The following is a 13912-nucleotide window of genomic DNA, read 5'->3' on the forward strand; positions in this document are numbered from 1 at the left end:
TGTCATTCTCCAGCGGATCTTCCTGACCTAGGGATCAAACCTGTGTGTCCAGTAGCTCCTGAAGCAGTGCGGTCAGATTTTTTATGGTCTGAGTCTTGGAAGGCCAAATTAATCGTCTCGGTCACCTTCTGGCCTCCAGTTAAATATTTAGCTCCTCAAAAAAGCATTGAGGTCCGGTTGCTGGGCCGGCTGCAGACGCAGGTACATGGCACCAGGACATAGAGTTGGCGATGCCTGAGGGCAAGTCTGACGCAAGCTGGGTGGGGTAGAGAGTTGGTGGCAGTAGTCAGGGCTCGTGGGAGGAGGCGGCAGTGGCAGTAGCCAATCTCTCATCCACAGCATCGAAGCAGGATACGAAGCCTCAATTCCAGGAGCGTGAGAAAGTGCCGTGCTTGTGGAGCTCCTTCTTTAAGAAACGAAGTAGCCAGAAGTTGCCATCGAAGATAAGCAAGTGCCATACTTCATACATTACAGTGCTTGGACTCGATTCCAGAAAGCAGAGTCCTCAAGCATATGGATACCAATTTGCAGAAGCAGAGAGAACTTCAAAGAGCCAGTCAGCAGAGGCATGCAGAGGGGGAGATGCATGCAAGGGGTGGCCCCTGGCAAGAAGCCTGGTGCAATGCAACAGAGAAACATTGAAGTGAACACAAAAAAGAGCAAAGTTAGAACTCCCCTGGAAGTGGAGATGGTGGCTGCCCCCGTGAGTCACCTCAGCCTCCTCCCAAGAGATGGTCTCGCATAGATCCTACTGTTGAAAACGAGGACACACTCATGAGCAGGATTGCCGTCAAAGTCACGATCCCCGACAACTCAAACGGTGGCTAGGTGATGACTAAAACTTAATTGCCCGGCCCAAACAAGCTCTCTCATCTTCCTGTCAAGAAGAATGTGGATTCCGAGCAAGTGCGTGTCTTCCAGATCGCGACAGTCTCATGCGACTCTTGCTTCCCCAAGGACTGTAGCCCACCAGCCTGCACTGTCCCTGGAATTATCCAGGCATGAACCCGGGAGTGGGATACCATGTCATTCTCCAGCGGATCTTCCTGACCTAGGGATCAAACCTGTGTGTCCAGTAGCTCCTGAAGCACTGCGGTCAGATTTTTCATGGTCTGAGTCTTGGAAGGCCAAATTAATCGTCTCAGTCACCTTCTTGCCTCCAGTTAAATATTGAGCTCCTCAAAAAAGCACTGAAGTCCGGTTCCCGGGCCATCTTGGATGCAGGTACATGTCACCAGGACATACAGTTGGCGATGCCTGAGGGCAAGTCTGACGCACAGCTGGGTGGGGTAGAGAGTTGGTGGCAGTATTCAGGGCTGGAGGGAGGAGGCGGCAGTGGCAGTAGCCAATCTCTCATCCTCAGCAACAAAGCAGAACCCGAAGCCTCAATTCCAGGTGGGTGAGACAGTGCCGTGCTCGTGGAGCTCCTACATTAGGAATCGAAGTAGCTAAAAGTTGCCATCAAAGATAAGCCAGTGCCATGCTTCGTACATTACAGTGCTTGGACTGGATTCCAGAAAGCAGAGTCCTGAATCATGTGGATGCCAATCTGCAAAGCAAGCACTTCAAACAGCCAGTCAGCAACGGCATGCAGAGGGGAAGACGCATGCGAGGCGAAGACCCTGGCAAGAATCCTGGTGCAATGCAACAGAGAAACATTGAAGTGAACACGAAAAAGAGCAAACTTAGAACTCCCCTGAAAGTGGAGATGGTGGCTGCCCCCGTGAGTCACCTCAGCCTCCTCCCAAGAGACGGTCTCGGGTAGATCCAACCATTGAACACGAGGACACAGTCATGAGCAGGATTGCCGTCAAAGTCATGATCCCCGACAACTCAAACGGTGGCTAGGTGACGACTAAAACTTAATTACCCGGCCCAAACAAGCTCTCTCATCTTCCTGTCAAGGAGAATGTGGATTCCGTGCTAGTGCATGTCTTCCAGATTGCGACAGTCTCATGCGACTCTTGCTTCCCCATGGACTCTAGCCCATCAGCCTGCACTGTCCCTGGAATTATCCAGGCATGAACCCGGGAGTGGGTTACCATGTCATTCTCCAGTGGATCTTCCTGACCTAGCGATCAAACCCGTGTGTCCAGTAGCTCCTGAAGCACTGCGGTCAGATTTTTTATGGTCTGAGTCTTGGAAGGCCAAATTAATCGTCTCGGTCACCTTCTTGTCTCCAGTTAAATATTTAGCTCCTCAAAAAGGCACTGAACAGGCATTTCTCCAAAGAAGACATACAGATGCCTAACAATCACATGAAAAGATGCTCAACATCTCTCATTATTAGAGAAATGCAAATCAAAACCACAATGAGGTACCATTACACGCCAGTCAGGATGGCTGCTATCCAAAAGTCTACAAGCAATAAATGCTGGAGAGGGTGTGGAGAAAAGGGAACCCTCTTACACTGTTGGTGGCAATGCAAACTAGTACAGCCGCTATGGAAAACAGTGTGGAGATTTCTTAAAAAACTGGAAATAGAACTGCCATATGACCCAGCAATCCCACTTCTGGGCATACACACTGAGGAAACCAGATCTGAAAGAGACACATGCACCCCAATGTTCATCGCAGCACTGTTTATAATAGCCAGGACATGGAAGCAACCTAGATGCCCATCAGCAGATGAATGGATAAGGAAGCTGTGGTACATATACACCATGGAATATTACTCAGCCGTTAAAAAGAATTCATTTGAATCAGTCCTAATGAGATGGATGAAACTGGAGCCCCTTATACAGACTGAAGTAAGCCAGAAAGATAAAGAACATTACAGCATACTAACACATATATATGGAATTTAGAAAGATCGTAATGATAACCCTATATGCAAAACAGAAAAAGAGACACAGAAATACAGAACAGACTTTTGAACTCTGTGGGAGAATGTGAGGGTGGGATATTTCAAAAGAACAGCATGTATATTATCTATGGTGAAACAGATCACCAGCCCAGGTGGGATGCATGAGACAAGTGCTCGGGCCTGGTGCACTGGGAAGACCCAGAGGAATCGGGTGGAGAGGGAGGTGGGAGGGGGGATCGGGATGGGGAATACATTGAAATCTATGGCTGATTCATATCAATGTATGATAGAAAAAGTTAAATAAATAAAAATTAAAAAAAAAAAAAAGCACTGAAGTCCGGTTGCTGGGCCGTCTGCGGACGCAGGTACATGGCACCAGGACATAGAGTTGGCGATGCCTGAGGGCAAGTCTGACGCACAGCTGGGTGGGGTAGAGAGTTGGTGGCAGTAGTCAGGGCTGGAGGGAGGAGGCGGCAGTGGCAGTAGCCAATCTCTCATCCACAGCATCAAAGCAGGACACGAAGGCTCAATTCCAAGAGGGTGAGACTGTGCCGTGCTTGTGGAGCTCCTACTTTAGGAAACGAAGTAGCTAGAAGTTGCCATCGAAGATAAGCAAGTGCCTCGCTTCGTACATTAAAGTGCGTTATTGGATTCCAGAAAGCAGAGTCCTGAATCATGTGGATGCCAATCTGCAAAGCAAGTAATTCAAACAGCCAGTCAGTATCGGCATGCAGAGGGGAAGACGCATGCAAGGCGAAGCCCCTGGCAAGAATCCTGGTGCAATGCAACAGAGAAACATTGAAGTGAACATGAAAAAGAGCAAACTTAGAACTCCCCTGGAAGTGGAGATGGTGGCTGCCCCCGTGAGTCACCTCAGCCTCCTCCCAAGAGATGGTCTCGGGTAGATCCAACTATTGAAAACGAGGACACAGTCATGAGCAGGATTTGCAGTCAAAGTCTCGATCCCCGACAACACAAACGGTGGCTAGGTGATGACTAAAACTTAATTGCCCGGCCCAAACAAGCTCTCTCATCTTCCTGTCAAGAAGACTGTGGATTCCGTGCTAGTGCGTGTCTTCCAGATCGCGACAGTCTCATGGGACTCTTGCTTCCCCATCGACTGTAGCCCACCAGTCTCCACTGTCCCTTGAATTATCCAGGCATGAACACAGGAGTGGGTTACCATGTCATTCTCCAGCGGATCTTCCTGACCTAGGGATCAAACCTGTGTGTCCAGTAGCTCCTGAAGCAGTGCGGTCAGATTTTTTATGGTCTGAGTCTTGGAAGGCCAAATTAATTGTCTCGGTCATCTTCTGGCCTCCAGTTAAATATTTAGCTCCTCAAAAAAGCATTGAGGTCCGGTTGCTGGGCCGGCTGCAGACCCAAGTACATGGCACCAGGACATAGAGTTGGCGATGCCTGAGGGCAAGTCTGACGCAAGCTGGGTGGGGTAGAGAGTTGGTGGCAGTAGTCAGGGCTGGTGGGAGGAGGCGGCAGTGGCAGTAGCCAATCTCTCATCCACAGCATCGAAGCAGGATACGAAGCCTCAATTCCAGGAGCGTGAGAAAGTGCCGTGCTTGTGGAGCTCCTTCTTTAAGAAACGAAGTAGCCAGAAGTTGCCATCGAAGATAAGCAAGTGCCATACTTCATACATTACAGTGCTTGGACTCGATTCCAGAAAGCAGAGTCCTCAAGCATATGGATACCAATTTGCAGAAGCAGAGAGAACTTCAAAGAGCCAGTCAGCAGAGGCATGCAGAGGGGGAGATGCATGCAAGGGGTGGCCCCTGGCAAGAAGACTGGTGCAATGCAACAGAGAAACATTGAAGTGAACACAAAAAAGAGCAAACTTAGAACTCCCCTGGAAGTGGAGATGGTGGCTGCCCCCGTGAGTCACCTCAGCCTCCTCCCAAGAGATGGTCTCGCATAGATCCTACTGTTGAAAACGAGGACACACTCATGAGCAGGATTGCCGTCAAAGTCACGATCCCCGACAACTCAAACGGTGGCTAGGTGATGACTAAAACTTAATTGCCCGGCCCAAACAAGCTCTCTCATCTTCCTGTCAAGAAGAATGTGGATTCCGAGCAAGAGCGTGTCTTCCAGATCGCGACAGTCTCATGCGACTCTTGCTTCCCCAAGGCCTGTAGCCCACCAGCCTGCACTGTCCCTGGAATTATCCAGGCATGAACCCGGGAGTGGGATACCATGTCATTCTCCAGCGGATCTTCCTGACCTAGGGATCAAACCTGTGTGTCCAGTAGCTCCTGAAGCACTGCGGTCAGATTTTTCATGGTCTGAGTCTTGGAAGGCCAAATTAATTGTCTCGGTCACCTTCTTGCCTCCAGTTAAATATTTAGCTCCTCAAAAAAGCACTGAAGTCCGGTGCCCGGGCCATCTTGGACGCAGGTACATGTCACCAGGACATACAGTTGGCGATGCCTGAGGGCAAGTCTGACGCACAGCTGGGTGGGGTAGAGAGTTGGTGGCAGTATTCAGGGCTGGAGGGAGGAGGCGGCAGTGGCAGTAGCCAATCTCTCATCCTCAGCAACAAAGCAGAACCCGAAGCCTCAATTCCAGGTGGGTGAGACAGTGCCGTGCTCGTGGAGCTCCTACATTAGGAATCGAAGTAGCTAAAAGTTGCCATCGAAGATAAGCCAGTGCCATGCTTCGTACATTACAGTGCTTGGACTGGATTCCAGAAAGCAGAGTCCTGAATCATGTGGATGCCAATCTGCAAAGCAAGCACTTCAAACAGCCAGTCAGCAACGGCATGCAGAGGGGAAGACGCATGCGAGGCGAAGACCCTGGCAAGAATCCTGGTGCAATGCAACAGAGAAACATTGAAGTGAACACGAAAAAGAGCAAACTTAGAACTCCCCTGAAAGTGGAGATGGTGGCTGCCCCCGTGAGTCACCTCAGCCTCCTCCCAAGAGACGGTCTCGGGTAGATCCAACCATTGAACACGAGGACACAGTCATGAGCAGGATTGCCGTCAAAGTCATGATCCCCGACAACTCAAACGGTGGCTAGGTGATGACTAAAACTTAATTACCCGGCCCAAACAAGCTCTCTCATCTTCCTGTCAAGGAGAATGTGGATTCCGTGCTAGTGCATGTCTTCCAGATCGCGACAGTCTCATGCGACTCTTGCTTCCCCATGGACTCTAGCCCATCAGCCTGCACTGTCCCTGGAATTATCCAGGCATGAACCCGGGAGTGGGTTACCATGTCATTCTCCAGTGGATCTTCCTGACCTAGCGATCAAACCCGTGTGTCCAGTAGCTCCTGAAGCACTGCGGTCAGATTTTTTATGGTCTGAGTCTTGGAAGGCCAAATTAATCGTCTCGGTCACCTTCTTGTCTCCAGTTAAATATTTAGCTCCTCAAAAAGGCACTGAACAGGCATTTCTCCAAAGAAGACATACAGATGCCTAACAATCACATGAAAAGATGCTCAACATCTCTCATTATTAGAGAAATGCAAATCAAAACCACAATGAGGTACCATTACACGCCAGTCAGGATGGCTGCTATCCAAAAGTCTACAAGCAATAAATGCTGGAGAGGGTGTGGAGAAAAGGGAACCCTCTTACACTGTTGGTGGCAATGCAAACTAGTACAGCCGCTATGGAAAACAGTGTGGAGATTTCTTAAAAAACTGGAAATAGAACTGCCATATGACCCAGCAATCCCACTTCTGGGCATACACACTGAGGAAACCAGATCTGAAAGAGACACATGCACCCCAATGTTCATCGCAGCACTGTTTATAATAGCCAGGACATGGAAGCAACCTAGATGCCCATCAGCAGATGAATGGATAAGGAAGCTGTGGTACATATACACCATGGAATATTACTCAGCCGTTAAAAAGAATTCATTTGAATCAGTCCTAATGAGATGGATGAAACTGGAGCCCCTTATACAGACTGAAGTAAGCCAGAAAGATAAAGAACATTACAGCATACTAACACATATATATGGAATTTAGAAAGATCGTAATGATAACCCTATATGCAAAACAGAAAAAGAGACACAGAAATACAGAACAGACTTTTGAACTCTGTGGGAGAATGTGAGGGTGGGATATTTCAAAAGAACAGCATGTATATTATCTATGGTGAAACAGATCACCAGCCCAGGTGGGATGCATGAGACAAGTGCTCGGGCCTGGTGCACTGGGAAGACCCAGAGGAATCGGGTGGAGAGGGAGGTGGGAGGGGGGATCGGGATGGGGAATACATTGAAATCTATGGCTGATTCATATCAATGTATGATAGAAAAAGTTAAATAAATAAAAATTTAAAAAAAAAAAAGCACTGAAGTCCGGTTGCTGGGCCGTCTGCGGACGCAGGTACATGGCACCAGGACATAGAGTTGGCGATGCCTGAGGGCAAGTCTGACGCACAGCTGGGTGGGGTAGAGAGTTGGTGGCAGTAGTCAGGGCTGGAGGGAGGAGGCGGCAGTGGCAGTAGCCAATCTCTCATCCACAGCATCAAAGCAGGACACGAAGGCTCAATTCCAAGAGGGTGAGACTGTGCCGTGCTTGTGGAGCTCCTACTTTAGGAAACGAAGTAGCTAGAAGTTGCCATCGAAGATAAGCAAGTGCCTCGCTTCGTACATTAAAGTGCGTTATTGGATTCCAGAAAGCAGAGTCCTGAATCATGTGGATGCCAATCTGCAAAGCAAGTAATTCAAACAGCCAGTCAGTATCGGCATGCAGAGGGGAAGACGCATGCAAGGCGAAGCCCCTGGCAAGAATCCTGGTGCAATGCAACAGAGAAACATTGAAGTGAACATGAAAAAGAGCAAACTTAGAACTCCCTTGGAAGTGGAGATGGTGGCTGCCCCCGTGAGTCACCTCAGCCTCCTCCCAAGAGATGGTCTCGGGTAGATCCAACTATTGAAAACGAGGACACAGTCATGAGCAGGATTTGCAGTCAAAGTCTCGATCCCCGACAACACAAACGGTGGCTAGGTGATGACTAAAACTTAATTGCCCGGCCCAAACAAGCTCTCTCATCTTCCTGTCAAGAAGACTGTGGATTCCGCGCTAGTGCGTGTCTTCCAGATCGCGACAGTCTCATGGGACTCTTGCTTCCCCATCGACTGTAGCCCACCAGTCTCCACTGTCCCTTGAATTATCCAGGCATGAACACAGGAGTGGGTTACCATGTCATTCTCCAGCGGATCTTCCTGACCTAGGGATCAAACCTGTGTGTCCAGTAGCTCCTGAAGCACTGCGGTCAGATTTTTTATGGTCTGAGTCTTGGAAGGCCAAATTAATCGTCTCGGTCACCTTCTGGCCTCCAGTTAAATATTTAGCTCCTCAAAAAAGCATTGAGGTCCGGTTGCTGGGCTGGCTGCAGACGCAGGTACATGGCACCAGGACATAGAGTTGCCGATGCCTGAGGGCAAGTCTGACGCAAGCTGGGTGGGGTAGAGAGTTGGTGGCAGTAGTCAGGGCTGGTGGGAGGAGGCGGCAGTGGCAGTAGCCAGTCTCTCATCCACAGCATCAAAGCAGGATACGAAGCCTCAATTCCAGGAGCGTGAGAAAGTGCCGTGCTTGTGGAGCTCCTTCTTTAAGAAACGAAGTAGCCAGAAGTTGCCATCGAAGATAAGCAAGTGCCATACTTCATACATTACAGTGCTTGGACTCGATTCCAGAAAGCAGAGTCCTCAAGCATATGGATACCAATTTGCAGAAGCAGAGAGAACTTCAAAGAGCCAGTCAGCAGAGGCATGCAGAGGGGGAGATGCATGCAAGGGGTGGCCCCTGGCAAGAAGCCTGGTGCAATGCAACAGAGAAACATTGAAGTGAACACAAAAAAGAGCAAACTTAGAACTCCCCTGGAAGTGGAGATGGTGGCTGCCCCCGTGAGTCACCTCAGCCTCCTCCCAAGAGATGGTCTCGCATAGATCCTACTGTTGAAAACGAGGACACACTCATGAGCAGGATTGCCGTCAAAGTCACGATCCCCGACAACTCAAACGGTGGCTAGGTGATGACTAAAACTTAATTGCCCGGCCCAAACAAGCTCTCTCATCTTCCTGTCAAGAAGAATGTGGATTCCGAGCAAGAGCGTGTCTTCCAGATCGCGACAGTCTCATGCGACTCTTGCTTCCCCAAGGACTGTAGCCCACCAGCCTGCACTGTCCCTGGAATTATCCAGGCATGAACCCGGGAGTGGGTTACCATGTCATTCTCCAGCGGATCTTCCTGACCTAGGGATCAAACCTGTGTGTCCAGTAGCTCCTGAAGCACTGCGGTCAGATTTTTCATGGTCTGAGTCTTGGAAGGCCAAATTAATCGTCTCGGTCACCTTCTTGCCTCCAGTTAAATATTTAGCTCCTCAAAAAAGCACTGAAGTCCGGTTCCCGGGCCATCTTGGACGCAGGTACATGTCACCAGGACATAGAGTTGGCGATGCCTGAGGGCAAGTCTGACGCACAGCTGGGTGGGGTAGAGAGTTGGTGGCAGTATTCAGGGCTGGAGGGAGGAAGCGGCAGTGGCAGTAGCCAATCTCTCATCCTCAGCAACAAAGCAGAACCCGAAGCCTCAATTCCAGGTGGGTGAGACAGTGCCTTGCTCGTGGAGCTCCTACATTAGGAATTGAAGCAGCTAAAAGTTGCCATCGAAGATAAGCCAGTGCCATGCTTCGTACATTACAGTGCTTGGACTGGATTCCAGAAAGCAGAGTCCTGAATCATGTGGATGCCAATCTGCAAAGCAAGCACTTCAAACAGCCAGTCAGCAACGGCATGCAGAGGGGAAGACGCATGCGAGGCGAAGACCCTGGCAAGAATCCTGGTGCAATGCAACAGAGAAACATTGAAGTGAACACGAAAAAGAGCAAACTTAGAACTCCCCTGAAAGTGGAGATGGTGGCTGCCCCCGTGAGTCACCTCAGCCTCCTCCCAAGAGACGGTCTCGCGTAGATCCAACCATTGAACACGAGGACACAGTCATGAGCAGGATTGCCGTCAAAGTCATGATCCCCGACAACTCAAACGGTGGCTAGGTGATGACTAAAACTTAATTACCCGGCCCAAACAAGCTCTCTCATCTTCCTGTCAAGGAGAATGTGGATTCCGTGCTAGTGCATGTCTTCCAGATCGCGACAGTCTCATGCGACTCTTGCTTCCCCATGGACTCTAGCCCATCAGCCTGCACTGTCCCTGGAATTATCCAGGCATGAACCTGGGAGTGGGTTACCATGTCATTCTCCAGTGGATCTTCCTGACCTAGCGATCAAACCCGTGTGTCCAGTAGCTCCTGAAGCACTGCGGTCAGATTTTTTATGGTCTGAGTCTTGGAAGGCCAAATTAATCGTCTCGGTCACCTTCTTGTCTCCAGTTAAATATTTAGCTCCTCAAAAAGGCACTGAACAGGCATTTCTCCAAAGAAGACATACAGATGCCTAACAATCACATGAAAAGATGCTCAACATCTCTCATTATTAGAGAAATGCAAATCAAAACCACAATGAGGTACCATTACACGCCAGTCAGGATGGCTGCTATCCAAAAGTCTACAAGCAATAAATGCTGGAGAGGGTGTGGAGAAAAGGGAACCCTCTTACACTGTTGGTGGCAATGCAAACTAGTACAGCCGCTATGGAAAACAGTGTGGAGATTTCTTAAAAAACTGGAAATAGAACTGCCATATGACCCAGCAATCCCACTTCTGGGCATACACACTGAGGAAACCAGATCTGAAAGAGACACATGCACCCCAATGTTCATCGCAGCACTGTTTATAATAGCCAGGACATGGAAGCAACCTAGATGCCCATCAGCAGATGAATGGATAAGGAAGCTGTGGTACATATACACCATGGAATATTACTCAGCCGTTAAAAAGAATTCATTTGAATCAGTCCTAATGAGATGGATGAAACTGGAGCCCCTTATACAGACTGAAGTAAGCCAGAAAGATAAAGAACATTACAGCATACTAACACATATATATGGAATTTAGAAAGATCGTAATGATAACCCTATATGCAAAACAGAAAAAGAGACACAGAAATACAGAACAGACTTTTGAACTCTGTGGGAGAATGTGAGGGTGGGATATTTCAAAAGAACAGCATGTATATTATCTATGGTGAAACAGATCACCAGCCCAGGTGGGATGCATGAGACAAGTGCTCGGGCCTGGTGCACTGGGAAGACCCAGAGGAATCGGGTGGAGAGGGAGGTGGGAGGGGGGATCGGGATGGGGAATACATTGAAATCTATGGCTGATTCATATCAATGTATGATAGAAAAAGTTAAATAAATAAAAATTAAAAAAAAAAAAAGCACTGAAGTCCGGTTGCTGGGCCGTCTGCGGACGCAGGTACATGGCACCAGGACATAGAGTTGGCGATGCCTGAGGGCAAGTCTGACGCACAGCTGGGTGGGGTAGAGAGTTGGTGGCAGTAGTCAGGGCTGGAGGGAGGAGGCGGCAGTGGCAGTAGCCAATCTCTCATCCACAGCATCAAAGCAGGACACGAAGGCTCAATTCCAAGAGGGTGAGACTGTGCCGTGCTTGTGGAGCTCCTACTTTAGGAAACGAAGTAGCTAGAAGTTGCCATCGAAGATAAGCAAGTGCCTCGCTTCGTACATTAAAGTGCGTTATTGGATTCCAGAAAGCAGAGTCCTGAATCATGTGGATGCCAATCTGCAAAGCAAGTAATTCAAACAGCCAGTCAGTATCGGCATGCAGAGGGGAAGACGCATGCAAGGCGAAGCCCCTGGCAAGAATCCTGGTGCAATGCAACAGAGAAACATTGAAGTGAACATGAAAAAGAGCAAACTTAGAACTCCCTTGGAAGTGGAGATGGTGGCTGCCCCCGTGAGTCACCTCAGCCTCCTCCCAAGAGATGGTCTCGGGTAGATCCAACTACTGAAAACGAGGACACAGTCATGAGCAGGATTTGCAGTCAAAGTCTCGATCCCCGACAACACAAACGGTGGCTAGGTGATGACTAAAACTTAATTGCCCGGCCCAAACAAGCTCTCTCATCTTCCTGTCAAGAAGACTGTGGATTCCGCGCTAGTGCGTGTCTTCCAGATCGCGACAGTCTCATGGGACTCTTGCTTCCCCATCGACTGTAGCCCACCAGTCTCCACTGTCCCTTGAATTATCCAGGCATGAACACAGGAGTGGGTTACCATGTCATTCTCCAGCGGATCTTCCTGACCTAGGGATCAAACCTGTGTGTCCAGTAGCTCCTGAAGCAGTGCGGTCAGATTTTTTATGGTCTGAGTCTTGGAAGGCCAAATTAATCGTCTCGGTCACCTTCTGGCCTCCAGTTAAATATTTAGCTCCTCAAAAAAGCATTGAGGTCCGGTTGCTGGGCTGGCTGCAGACGCAGGTACATGGCACCAGGACATAGAGTTGGCGATGCCTGAGGGCAAGTCTGACGCAAGCTGGGTGGGGTAGAGAGTTGGTGGCAGTAGTCAGGGCTGGTGGGAGGAGGCGGCAGTGGCAGTAGCCAGTCTCTCATCCACAGCATCAAAGCAGGATACGAAGCCTCAATTCCAGGAGCGTGAGAAAGTGCCGTGCTTGTGGAGCTCCTTCTTTAAGAAACGAAGTAGCCAGAAGTTGCCATCGAAGATAAGCAAGTGCCATACTTCATACATTACAGTGCTTGGACTCGATTCCAGAAAGCAGAGTCCTCAAGCATATGGATACCAATTTGCAGAAGCAGAGAGAACTTCAAAGAGCCAGTCAGCAGAGGCATGCAGAGGGGGAGATGCATGCAAGGGGTGGCCCCTGGCAAGAAGCCTGGTGCAATGCAACAGAGAAACATTGAAGTGAACACAAAAAAGAGCAAACTTAGAACTCCCCTGGAAGTGGAGATGGTGGCTGCCCCCGTGAGTCACCTCAGCCTCCTCCCAAGAGATGGTCTCGCATAGATCCTACTGTTGAAAACGAGGACACACTCATGAGCAGGATTGCCGTCAAAGTCACGATCCCCGACAACTCAAACGGTGGCTAGGTGATGACTAAAACTTAATTGCCCGGCCCAAACAAGCTCTCTCATCTTCCTGTCAAGAAGAATGTGGATTCCGAGCAAGAGCGTGTCTTCCAGATCGCGACAGTCTCATGCGACTCTTGCTTCCCCAAGGACTGTAGCCCACCAGCCTGCACTGTCCCTGGAATTATCCAGGCATGAACCCGGGAGTGGGTTACCATGTCATTCTCCAGCGGATCTTCCTGACCTAGGGATCAAACCTGTGTGTCCAGTAGCTCCTGAAGCACTGCGGTCAGATTTTTCATGGTCTGAGTCTTGGAAGGCCAAATTAATCGTCTCGGTCACCTTCTTGCCTCCAGTTAAATATTTAGCTCCTCAAAAAAGCACTGAAGTCCGGTTCCCGGGCCATCTTGGACGCAGGTACATGTCACCAGGACATACAGTTGGCGATGCCTGAGGGCAAGTCTGACGCACAGCTGGATGGGGTAGAGAGTTGGTGGCAGTATTCAGGGCTGGAGGGAGGAGGCGGCAGTGGCAGTAGCCAATCTCTCATCCTCAGCAACAAAGCAGAACCCGAAGCCTCAATTCCAGGTGGGTGAGACAGTGCCGTGCTCGTGGAGCTCCTACATTAGGAATTGAAGCAGCTAAAAGTTGCCATCGAAGATAAGCCAGTGCCATGCTTCGTACATTACAGTGCTTGGACTGGATTCCAGAAAGCAGAGTCCTGAATCATGTGGATGCCAATCTGCAAAGCAAGCACTTCAAACAGCCAGTCAGCAACGGCATGCAGAGGGGAAGACGCATGCGAGGCGAAGACCCTGGCAAGAATCCTGGTGCAATGCAACAGAGAAACATTGAAGTGAACACGAAAAAGAGCAAACTTAGAACTCCCCTGAAAGTGGAGATGGTGGCTGCCCCCGTGAGTCACCTCAGCCTCCTCCCAAGAGACGGTCTCGGGTAGATCCAACCATTGAACACGAGGACACAGTCATGAGCAGGATTGCCGTCAAAGTCATGATCCCCGACAACTCAAACGGTGGCTAGGTGATGACTAAAACTTAATTACCCGGCCCAAACAAGCTCTCTCATCTTCCTGTCAAGGAGAATGTGGATTCCGTGCTAGTGCATGTCTTCCAG

The 13912-nt window shown here is 49.5% G+C and overlaps 4 pseudogenes; all 4 read left to right on the plus strand.

Annotated features, from left to right (window-relative positions):
- Window positions 1–230: 230 nt before the first annotated feature.
- Window positions 231–4213, plus strand: LOC122690291 (annotated as a pseudogene).
- An 8-nt stretch (window positions 4214–4221) lies between these two features.
- LOC122690292 lies at window positions 4222–5839 on the plus strand (annotated as a pseudogene).
- A 1685-nt stretch (window positions 5840–7524) lies between these two features.
- LOC122690293 lies at window positions 7525–9829 on the plus strand (annotated as a pseudogene).
- Window positions 9830–11514: 1685 nt separating this feature from the next.
- On the plus strand, window positions 11515–13374 carry LOC122690294 (annotated as a pseudogene).
- The last annotated feature ends 538 nt before the right edge of the window (window positions 13375–13912 follow it).

The sequence above is a fragment of the Cervus elaphus genome, chromosome X (assembly GCF_910594005.1).
Source record: "Cervus elaphus chromosome X, mCerEla1.1, whole genome shotgun sequence".
Classification (NCBI taxonomy): domain Eukaryota; kingdom Metazoa; phylum Chordata; class Mammalia; order Artiodactyla; family Cervidae; genus Cervus; species Cervus elaphus.